Below are 12,572 nucleotides of genomic sequence, written 5' to 3' on the forward strand. Positions count from 1 at the left end.
GATGTCCTCTCTTTCATTCCTGATATCATTAATTTATCGTATTTTTTCTTGATCATAGACTAGAGTTTATCAATTTAAATTTTTTTTCAAAGAACAGCAAAAACTTTCATAGATTTCCTCTATTTTTCTGCATTTATTTTATTTCTGTCCTTAAATTTTATCATTTTTTTCCTTCTACTTTGGGGTTAACTTGATCTTTCTTTTTCTACATTATAAAGGTGATTTAGATCTTCATTTTTTTTTTTAATTAAAGATTTATTTATTTCTCTTGCCTCCCCCCGCCCGTTGTCTGCTCTCTATGTCCATTCACTGTGTGTTCTTCTGTGTCCACTTGCATTCCTGTCAGTGGCACCAGGAATCTGTGTCTCTTTTTGTTGCATCATCTTGATGCATCAGCTCTCTGTGTGTGCGGCACCCCTCCTGGGCAGGCTGCGCTTTTTTTGCATGGGGCAGTTCTTCTTGCGGGGTGCATTCCTTACGTGTGGGGCTCCCCTACACGGGTGACACCCCTGCGTGGCATGGCAGTCCTTGAGCGCATCAGCACTGCACGTGGGCCAGCTCAAAACATGGGTCAGGAGGCCCTGGGTTTGAACCCTGTGGTAGGCTGATGCACTATCAGTTGAGCCAAATCTGCTTCCCTGTTGCTTTTTAATATAAGTCTTTAAAGCTATAAACAAACAGTAGAATTTCATAAATTTTAGTGTATTTTCATTCATTGAGTTTATCTGAAGTGAAACTTTTACTGAATGGAATTAACAGCAGCTTAGACACTAGAGAAGAAAAGATCAGAGAACTTGATGTAATACTAATAAAATATATACAAAATGAAGGAGAGAAATGAATAGAACGTCTTTCATGTATATTAACGATTTCTTCTGTATGTTCCCCCAGTGTCTTATTCTTTTTTTACTTTATTTTCCGAGAAGTTTTAGGTTACAGAGAAGTACCATAGAAAATACAAGATTCCAGTATACCCCCTTCCTCCCTACCTTCCCCTACCAATAACATCCTATATAAGTATGGTACATTTGTTACAATCAATGAACAAATATTGAAGCATACCTATCAAAATGGTCAGTGATTTACATTATGGTTTGTTTGACCTTTTACAATGTATACTTTCATAGGTTATGACAAAATGTACAGTGGCCTGTATCTGTCATTGCAAGATCAGGCAGAACAACTCTAGTGTGCCAAAGATGCCCCATGTTCCACCCATTCCTCCCTCCCCTTACCTTTGGAAGCTATGGCAGCCACTAAGTTTCAGTTTTTAAAGATAAAGCTCATAGTTACATGCATTAACATTGAGGGCTTGACATACTGGTCTGTTTTCTTTTATTAGGCACTGCCTATGTTTCTTAGAGATTCTTTCTCTTCTAATTGAGAATGTTAGATTTAACCATGTGACTTGTTTAGCACTGTAAAGAGAGAAGTATGTAAAAGAAATGTTAAGACCCAGTTAGTAGTCTGCTATATGCCCTATGCCGTAAAGACAAAGGACATTCTAGACAGAGGCTACTATGTCAGCTATGGTTTAGAGGAAGATATCATAGAGCATTACTGCAGTTGATCCATGACGTCACATAACATAAAAGAAAAATCGCTTTTAATTGTTAAATGATTTTTAGTGGTCTAAATGTGTAGTTATTGACAACAGCAACTTATTTTCTTGAATGACCAAAATCAAATCTTTATTTTTTGTAACTGTGAAAATGTGATCCATTTATACACTAGTTTTTCAGGAAAAAACAGGGGACTTCTGGAAATATGCTGGACTAGAAAGACATGGAACTTCCTTCCCTCCCAGAAAAAAAGCTAGAGGACAAACAGAAACAAACTGGAAAAAATTCTTCTAGGGTTTAGGTCACAGGGGAAGGCTGGATACAGCCCAGAGGACTGAGGGGCAAAAGAAAAGAATGTTAGTTTAAAAGCCACAGCTGCAAATGCCTGTATCCTCCCACACACTATAGATACTTTTGAATTCTCAGGACTCAGGGTCAGCAGGGTCAACAGCAGAGATAGAGGGCCCCAGAGATCTACCTTCCCAGGAAAGGGGAAAGAGGGGGACAGCTTAAGGCTGACTCAGCTTTTGATCCACAAATTTGGTCTGCTATGTCCCAAGAGCCATTCAAGGTCAGGTGGGGCCATGCTGCTGTTTGCCTTAGGAGCCATCTTGGGAATAAAGAGATCCAAGACTAAAGAGATCCGATCCTCTCAATTTCCCTCTCTACTGACCAAGACAGGTTGTTGAGGACACAGAGGGGAGTAGAATTATTTCCTACCCAGGAAAAGGGAAGGGGATGTCAGGTTGGAGAGGCTGGAGAAACACCTCTGAGAAAGTTTGAATTACAAGGCTCTTAGCATCCAGGCAGGATCCTCCATCACAATGATCCAGTCGGTTGTTGTTGTAGCAAACACACTCCGACAATGCACTGAACTGAGAGGGCTGACAAAGATCACTATGTCTTGGCAAATAAAGGAAGTACATGTGAGGAATTAAAAGTAATAAGAGGCTTTTTCCAGCCTTTACAACCTACCTCCCTAAGGCCCTAAGAAGTGGGTCTGCAACCCAATATTGGTTCTAGAGCAGAGATTTGAGCAACTAACAGGGACAATCCTAAAGACCCAGAACAGGCAGAACCAAGAATCAAAGAACAGCAGTACAACACAGCCCCCTGCCACTAAATGCCTACAAAAGAGACAGAAATTGAGCACCTGAGTAAACTCACCATCCTAATCCAATTCCTAGACATCAGGAAAAAATTACAAGCCATATTAGGAAAATGGAAGAAATGACCCAAGAAAATGAATATATCAAAGCCCCAGAAGAGATGCAGAATTTGAGATAATTAATCAATGAGATGTGGACAAACTTCCAAAACCAAACTAATGAGTTCAAAGACAATATGGCTAAAGAGATAAAAGACATCAAGAAAACATTGTGAAAGCACAAAGAAGAATGTGAAAACCTGAAGAGAAAAGTAACAGAGGTCAGAGGAATGAAAGACATAGTAGGTGAGATCAAAAACACACTAGAGGACATTTATGTAACCTAAGTATCTTTAAAAAAAAAAAATATATATATATATATAGGCATATTTGGGACATCGAATTGTCATGAATGACAGTGACAGATACAGGCCATTTTAAATATTGCCATAACTTAAAAAATGTGTTGGAGTTTAAACTATAATGTAAACTATAACCCATGGTTAGTGGCAATGTTTCAATATGTGTCCATCAATTTTAACAAATGTACCACACTAATGAAGGATGTTGTTAATGCTGGAAAATGTAGGAGGAATAGGGAGTAGGACATATGGGAATCCCCCACATTTTTATGTAACATTTATGTAATCTAAATATCTTAAAAAAAAAAAAAAAAAGACATTGGAGGGATATATAACCAGGCTTGAAATGAAAGAAGAAAGAATAAGTGATACTAAAGACAGAATAGCTGAAATTGAAGGAAAAATGGAAAAAACTGAGCAGGGTCCCAGAGGTTTGTATGATAACACAAAATGCAACAACATACATGACATGGGAGTTCCAGAAGGAGAAAAAAGGGAATAGGGGCAGCTGAAAATTTCCCTACTGTCATGAAAGAAATGAAGTTATATGTCCAAGAGGCGCAGCATACTCCAATCTGAATAAATGCGAACAGACCTACACCAAGGCACATATTACTCAGAATGTCAAACACCAAAGATAAAGAGGAAACTGGGAGCATCAAGGGAGAAGCAAGCTATCACATATAAGACATGCCCAGTAAGACTTAGTGCAGATTTCTAATAAGAAATCTTTGAGGCAAAATGACAGTGATATGACACAATTAAGAAACTAAAAAACTGCCAGGTGAGAATTCTTTATATAGCAAAATTGTCCTTCAAATATGAAGATGAGTTTAAAATATTCACAAACAGAAACTGGGAGAGTTAGTAAAAAGAGAATCCACTTTCACAGATAATATTAAAGGAAGCCTTAAACCTGAAAGAAAAGGACAGGTAAGAGAGTCAGAGGAGAGTATGGAAGAGTCAGAGGAGAGTACAGAAGAAAGAATAGCAAAAATGATAACCCAAAAGAGTAATAAGACAGACAAAAGTAAGATATGACATGAAAACCAAAGAATAAAATGGTGGAAGTAAATGGTATTATGCATTTACAGTAATATCAGTGACTGTGAATAGATTAAACTCCCCAATCAAAATATACAGGCTGAGAGAATGGATAAAAAAGCATGAGTCATAAATATGCTGCCGGAAAGAGATTCACCTTAGACCCAGGGATACAAATGGGCTGAAAGTGAAAGGATGGAAAAAGATACTTCAAGCAAACTATAACCAAAAAAGGGTAGGGATAACTATACTAATATTGGACCAAACAGACTTTAAATGCAAAAAAATTATAAGAGAGAGAGAAGGCCATTATTTATTAATAAAAGAGATGAAGTTACAACTGACCCCACAGATTAAACAGCATTATAAGGGACAGAGGTAACATAAAGCAAATAGATAATGAGAGCAGACAGGGAGTACAATAAGGGGTGGATAAATAAAATACATCTTAATAAAAAAAGAGGAAACTATACTAACAAACTAGACAACCTAGATGAAATGGATAAATACCTATAAATGCATATACTGATATTACAAGAAATACACAAACTTAAACTAATCACATTTATAGAGATTGAATCAGTCATCAAAAATCTGCCAACTTTTCTTTAAGTCTAGGACCAGATGATTTCACAGGTGAATTTTGTTTAAACCCTTACAAAAAAACTGAAGAGGGGTGAAAAGTACACAACATATTTTAAGAAGCCAATATTACACTAATACCAAAGTCAGATAAAGACACAGATGCAAAAATTCTTAACAAAATACTTACTAATGGAATCTAACAGCATATCAAAAGAAATATACAGGGAAACGGACTTTGGCCCAGTGGTTAGGGCGTCCGTCTACCACATGGGAGGCCCGTGGTTCAAGCCCCGGGCCTCCATGACCCGTGTGGAGCTGGCCCATGCGCAGTGCTGATGCGCGCAAGGAGTGCTGTGCTACACAGGGGTGTCCCCCGCGTAGGGGAGCCCCACGCGCAAGGAGTGCACCCATAAGGAGAGCCGCCCAGCGCGAAGGAGGGAGCAGCCTGCCGAGGAATGGTGCCGCCCACACTTCCCGTGCCGCTGACGACAACAGAAGCGGACAAAGAAACAAGATGCAGCAAAAAGACACAGAAAACAGACAACCGGGAGAGGGGAGGGGAATTAAATAAATAAAAATAAATCTTTAAAAAAAAAAAAAAAAAAAAAAAAAGAAATATACATGGTGACCAAGTGGGAATTATTCCTGGTATACAAGGCTGGTTCAACATAAGAAAATCAATCAATGTAATACACCAAATAAAGAAATTGAAGGAAAAAAAAACACATGATAATCTCAATCAATGCAGAAAAGGCATTCGATAAAATCCAGCACATGATTTTGATAAAAAAAACTTCAAGAAGATAGGAACAGAGGAAAATTCCTTGATATCATAAAATGTATATATGATAAAAGACCCAAGGCATCCAAATAGGAATTGAGAAAGTAAAAGTCTCACTATTTGTGGATAACATGATCCTGTATTTAGAAAATTCTGATAATAGTCTGCAACAGGGAAGTGGAATTGGCTCAACTGACAGAGCGTCTGCCTACCATATGGAGGGTCCAGGGTTTAATACCCAGGCCTTCCTGACCCATGTGGTTAGCAGGCCCACGTGCAGTGCTGCTGCACGCAATGAGTGCCCAGCCATGCAGGGGCGCCCACGTGTAGGGGTGCCCCATGCGCAAGGAGTGTGCCCCACAAGGAGTGCCACCCTATGTGAAAAAAAAAAGCACAGCCTGCCTAGGAGTGGTGCCACACACATGGAGAGTTGACGCATCAAGATGATGCAACAAAAAAGAGATGCAGTTTCCCAGTGCCGCCTGACAATGCAAACTGATGCAGAAGAACACACAGTGAATGGACACAAGAGAGCAGACAATGGGGGGGGGAGGGGAGAGAAATAAATAAAGTAAATCTTAAAAAAAAAAAGTTTGTAACAAAACTACTTGAGATAATAAGCAGGTTTAGCAAACTGGTAGGATACAAGATCAACACCCAAAAATAAGTAATGTTTCTGTACTGCAATAATGAAAATTCTGAGGAGGAAATTGACAAAAATTCCATTTACAATAACAACAAAAAGATGCAGATACCTAGGAAACAATTTAATCAAAGAAGTACAGGACCTATCTGCAGAAAAATATAAAACAATGCTAGAAGAAATCAATGAAGACCTAAAGAAATGCAAAGCTATTCTGTGTATATGAACTGGAAGACTAATTATTGTGAAGATGTCAATCCTACCCAAACTTATTTATAGATTCAATCAAATACCAATCAAAATTCCAACAGCCTACTTTACCGAAATAGAAAAGGGAATTACCAAATTCATTTGGAAGGCAAAGTGTACCCAATTAGACAAAAGCATCTTTAAAAAGAAAAGTAACGAATGAATTTCAATGCCTGACCTTGAAACATATTACAAAGCTACAGTGGTCAAAACAGGATGCTATTGGCATAACGATTAAGACAGACACATCAATCACTGGAACAGAATTGAGAGTTCAGAAATAAACTCTTACCTCTACAGCCAAATGGTTTTCGAAAGAACTACCAAAGCCATGTTAACAGGACAAAACAGTCTCTTCAACAAATGGTGCTGGGAAAACTGGATATCCATAACGAAAAGAATGAAAGAGGACCCCTATCTCACTCCCTATACAAGAATCAACTCAAAATGGATCAAAGACCTCAATATAAAAGCCAGGACCATAAAACAACTAGAAGAAAATGTAGGGAAACATCTTAATGACCTTGTGGTAGGTGATGGTTTCTTGGACCTTACACCCAAAGCATGTGCAACAAAAGAAAAAATAGATAAATGGGACCTCTCAAAATTAAACATTTTTGCACCTCACAGGACTTTGTGAAAAGGGTGACAAGGCAATCAACTAAATGGGAGAAAATATTTGGAAATCACATATCTGATAAGGGTTTAATATCTATGATATAAAAAGAGATGCTACAACTCAACAATAAAAAGACGAATGATCCAATTAAAAAATGGTCAAAATAATAGAACAGAAATTTCTCTAAAGAAAAAATACAAATGGCAAAAAAAAACACAAAGAAATGCGCAACATCACTAATGATTAGGGAAATATAAATCAAAACTACAGTGAGATATCATTCACACCTATCAGAATGGCCACTGTTAAAAAAAAGAACTACAAGTGTGGGAGAGGATGTGGAGAGATAGGAATACTTATTCACTGTTGGTGGGAATACAGAATGGTACAGCCACTGTGGAGGTCTGTTTGGCAGTTCCTAAGGAAGTTGAATATAGATTTGCCATGTATCCTGGCTGGGTATATACCCAGAAAAACGGAGCACTGTCATGAACAGATATGTGCACACCTGTGTTCACAGTGGTGTTATTCACTATTGCCAGAAGAGGGAAACAACCCAGATGTCCATCAACTGATGAATGGATAAACTGTGGTGCATTACACAATGGAATATTGTGCAGCTGTTAAGAATGACGTCCTAAAACATGGATGAACCTGGTGGACATTATATTGAGTGAAGCAAGCCAGACACTAAAGAACAAATACTATATGACTGTGCTACTATGAACTAAATATATTGTATAAAATCATGGAGTTAATAACTTCAATATGGGTCACCATGAAACAATGTGGGGAGCAGATGTGGCTCAAGTGGTTGAGCGCCTGCTTCCCACACGGGAGGTCCTGGGTTCAGTTCCTGGTGCTTCCTAAAAATCAAAAACAAACAAACAAACAATGAGCAAATAAATGAAGCAACCAACTCAGGGGAGCTGAGCTCAATGTTTGAGTGTCGGCTTCAAATATACAAGGTCCAGGTTTCAATCTCTGGGCCCAGTACTTAAGAAAAAAATATGAGTTTAGAGACTGGAAAGCTGAGGGCTAACTTGTACAGAAATTATAAAAAGGATGTGTCAGTCTTTGGAAATGAATGGAAAAGATGAAAGCCCAACATAATGTTTGTAACTAGCACTACTATTATGTGGGTTTAAAGGGAACAGCTAAGGTAGGGGGTTCTTAGTAAGGGCTCAAAGAAACATTTTGCTTGTGGGGATATGTTGGTTGTTGGTGTGGGTGTAAAATAGTTATTAAATAATACACAGTACAGTGTGGACTTAGTAAGGGATCCTAGATTTTTAAAAAAGATCTTATTTATTTATTTTTCCCCACCCCCTTATTATTTGCATTTTTGCTGTTGTCTATTTGTTGTATGCTGGTTTTCTTTTTAGGAGGCACGGGGAACAGAACCTGGGACCTCCCATGTGGTAGCAAGGAGCTCAATCACCTGAACCACATCGGCTTCCCAGCTGTGGTTTTCACCTGACTGGCAAAGAGGTCCATGGAACAAAAAATGTTAAGAATCCCTGGTCTAAGGTCATGTATTTTACTAAAAGGAAAGCTGAAAAATGTAATATGGAACTGTATAGCATAACAAAACCGCATGTGGAATATGTATATGGGTAGAACTGTATATGTAAGATCATTATTCTTTGAAATTGAACAAATGCATATTAATACTACAAGATGTTAATATCAGACAAAAAATTATGCTACAGAATTTAGCAGTAAATAACAACGACAAAAAAAAAACACATTATGAATAAGCAAACTACTTTTGCCCATTGATGTGTGTCCCTAGATGTCTTATTAGGCATAATTACAGACTACTCATAATAAAACATTTTTGGTATAAAGTATAGCATGATGTTAAGCCATTTTAGCTTTTGCACATACATGCTGCTTTTCTGGCTGATAAAACAGGAAAATTTTTATTATACTGTTAAGCTAGGTTGGATCAACCACTTGAAATGGAATCAGTATCAATGTCATCATCCTTGTTGCCATACTTCACAGTTTCTACTTTAAGTACACTGGTAGTCTTCAAATACACCACCTAAATGTTCTCATCTTCATCTTACTCTTCACCACCAGAAGATTCCTTCTCTGCATTCTTCAACCATTTTATAAAAGTTTCTGCTTTGACATGAATCTCTTTGGCAAGTTCTTTTGAGACATACATCTTAGAGTCCTTCTCTGACTAGGTGATGATAACCTCTTCTTTCAAAAGGTCTGCAGCACAGATCTTCAAGATAAGTGGAGGAATCTTGGAGATGAGTTGAGCTTGATGCATGGCTACCACATACTCCAAAACATAAAGAAGACACCGCTGAGCATTTTGGTATTTGATAAAAATTGTAGGAAATAGTACCTGTATTTCTTCCTAATTTGCTTCCTAATCTTCTCATTGAAAAGAACTTCAGTCAAAACAAGAGGTCCCATAGCTTTTACATTCAGTTTTTCTGCTTCAGTAACAATTTCGTCAGATGAGTCAATAATACCCTCTTGTTCTCCTTTCTTTTTCTTAACAAAATCAAATATGTTGACCTGCTCTTCAACAGTCCTTTCCAAACCATCACTGAACATCAAAACTTTTGCAATGGGAAAAAGATGTGGCTGAAGCAGTCGGGCTCCCGTTTACCATATAGGAGGTCCAGGGTTTGATGCTCAGGGCCTCTTGGTGAAGGCAAGCTGGCCCACACGGTGAGCTGGCGCACGCAAAGTGCCAGCCCACGCGAGAGTGCCACCCGTGCAGGAGTGCCAAGCAATGCGGAGAACTGGCGCAGCAAGATGATGCAATAAGAGACACAGAGAAGAGACAATAAGAGATGTAGGAGAACAGGGAGCTGAGGTGGCACAAGAGAATGACTGCCTCTCTCCCACTCCAGAAGGTCCCAGTTCTGGGAGCTGGCTAATGAGAACACAAGCAGACACAGAACACACAGCAAATGGACACAGAGAGCAAACAACGGCAGGGTTGGTGGTGGTGAAGGAATAAATAAATCTTTAAAAACAAAACAAAACAAAACTTTTGTATGGTCACTGATTTTATCCAAGAAGGAATAAATAAATCTTTAAAAACAAAACAAAACAAAACTTTTGTATGGTCACTGATTTTATCCAATCTGAATTTCCTCAGTCCTCCTCCTCCTCCTCTTCTTGTAGCATGTGGAGGACTGATTTCCTTTGGTGGTGGTCTTGTCTCACTGTTGGATACCAAGCCATCTTCCTTGTCTTTGACCTTCATATTTTTTTTCCCCTCTTCTTTCCTGTAATACTTTCACTATTCTCTGGTAGATTTTTCTTTTCTTTTTTTTTTTTAGGGGGGGGAGGGGCGTGTTTTAGTCAGCCAAAGGAGTGCTGATGCAAAATACCAGAAATTGGTTGGTTTTTATAAAGGGCATTTATTTGGGGGTAGGAGCTTACAGATACCAGGCCATAAAGTAAGTTACTTCCTTCACCAAAATCTATTTTCACATGTTGCAGCAAGATGACTGCTGATGGCTGTGAGGGTTCAGGCTTCCTGGGTTCTTCCCTTCCAGGGTCTTGCTTCTTCATGGGCTTTGCTTCTCTTTCCTCTGTGCGCTTACTTCCCAGGGCTCCAGATTAAGGCCTTCAGCATCAAACTCCAACATCAAAAACCCTCAACTTTGTCCTTTGCCATGCCTTTTATCTGTGAGTCCCCACACACCAAGAAGTGGGGGCTCAATGATCTAATGACATGGTCCAATCAAAGTCCTAATCATAACTTAATCGTGTCCAGGTACAGACCAGATTACAAACATAACCCAATATCTATTTTTGGAATTCATGACCACACCAAACTGCTACAAGGTGATACCAGGGATTCAATCTGGAATCTCATATGTGAGAAACAGGTGCTCAAGCACTGAGCTACTCCTGCTCCCTGTCAGGCGGATTTTTAAGAATGAATGTGCAGAGTTTCTAGAGTGTGTCAAGCATGCCTCAATAACAACAGGCTTTACAAGAATTAACTATTGTTTGTTTCTTTGGGTTGACATGTGGATTTAGGACAGAGAACAAATTTTTTAATGAATCCATCCAACATGTCTTGTACCTTATTTGCCTCATGAGATCCACTGACAATGTAACGGTCATTCATTTTTTTTTTTAAAGATTTATTTTATTTCTTTCCTCTCCCCCCACTCATTGTTTGTACTCCCTGTCTGCTCTTTGTGTCTGTTTGTTGTGTGCTCTATGTGTTGGCTCATCTTCTTTTTAGGACACACTGCAAAACAAACCCAGGATCTCCCATGTGGGAAGGAGGAGTCCAATTGCTTGAGCTACCTCCACTCTGCTTGTTGTGGCTTTCATTGTGTCTCCCTGTTGCATCATCTCACTGCATCAGCTCACTGCATCAGCTTGCCACACCAGCCTGTTGCATCAGCTTACCATCTTGCTCGCCTTCTTTAGCAGGCACCAGGAACTGAACTCAGGACCTCCCATTTGGTAGGCAGGTGCCCAACTGCTTGAGCCACATCCACTTCCCTGTAATGGTCATTCTTAACATCAAAATGGGTCTGTGCTCCCAGCTCATAAACAAAATATTTGGTGGGATACACTGAGGCAATTAAGTGCCTTTGCAACAACAATCACGTTGACTATAACTTTCTTGATTACATTTCCTTTGCCTTCAACCCACAATCAATTGGACCATCTTTTTTTTAAAAAAAGATTTATTTATTTATTTCTCACCCCTTCCCTCCCCTCACCCTGGTTGTCTGTTCTCTGTGTCTATTTGCTGCATCTTCTTCTTTGTTCACTTCTGTTGTCAGTGGCACGGGAATCTGTATTTCTTTTTGTTGCATCATCTTGTTCTGTCAGCTCTCTGTGTGTGCGGTGCCATTCCTGGGCAGGCTGCACTTTCTTTTGCCCTGGGCAGCTCTCCTTACGGGGCGCACTCCTTGCGTGTGGAGCTCCCCTATGCGGGGGACACCCCTGCATGGCACAGCACTCCTTGCGCACATCAGCACTGTGCGTGCGCCAGCTCCACATGGGTCAAGGAGGCCCGGGGTTTGAACCAGACCTCCCATGTGGTAGATGGATGCCCTAACCACTGCGCCAAGTCTGCCGCCCAATTGGAGCATCTTGAAGAACAAGTGAAATAAAAGCACATGTTCCTCAGAAAAACAAACAAAAATATAACACAAACAAAATATAATTCTTTGTTGTTTTAAGCCACTGAGATTTTGGAATCAAATTTTAGTCTGGGAAACCTAGCATATCAAATAATTTATCTTTCATATTCAAAATCTGTCAACAGCTTCCAATTGCATCTACAATAAAGTCTCCTTAGGATGACAAAACATATCATATGTGATACAGTCCATGGTTACCTTTACAACTTCATTCCAACCACCATCACATAGTACCCCTTACACAAGTCATATAAAGTGACTAGCTATTCTCCAAAAACATTATGCTTTTTCATGGTTTTATTCCTTTCTTTGGAAGTTCTGTGGCACTGTGTTAAATATATTCTTATCCTTTATCTTGTCACACTATGTACTCAAATTCAAGATATAGTAGCAGCTTACGTATCACTTATTCTATAATATTTTCTTC

General features: G+C 39.1%; 1 protein-coding gene and 1 pseudogene across 7 annotated transcripts in view; both read right to left on the reverse strand.

The window, feature by feature from the left end:
* Window positions 1-12,572, reverse strand: part of ASH1L (ASH1 like histone lysine methyltransferase) — a 320,979-nt gene that overhangs the window by 168,961 nt on the left and 139,446 nt on the right. The gene's annotated exons all lie outside the window — the stretch shown is intronic.
* Window positions 8,855-9,675, reverse strand: LOC139436278 (eukaryotic translation initiation factor 5 pseudogene; annotated as a pseudogene).

This window comes from Dasypus novemcinctus, chromosome 13 (genome assembly GCF_030445035.2).
Source record: "Dasypus novemcinctus isolate mDasNov1 chromosome 13, mDasNov1.1.hap2, whole genome shotgun sequence".
Lineage (NCBI taxonomy): Eukaryota > Metazoa > Chordata > Mammalia > Cingulata > Dasypodidae > Dasypus > Dasypus novemcinctus.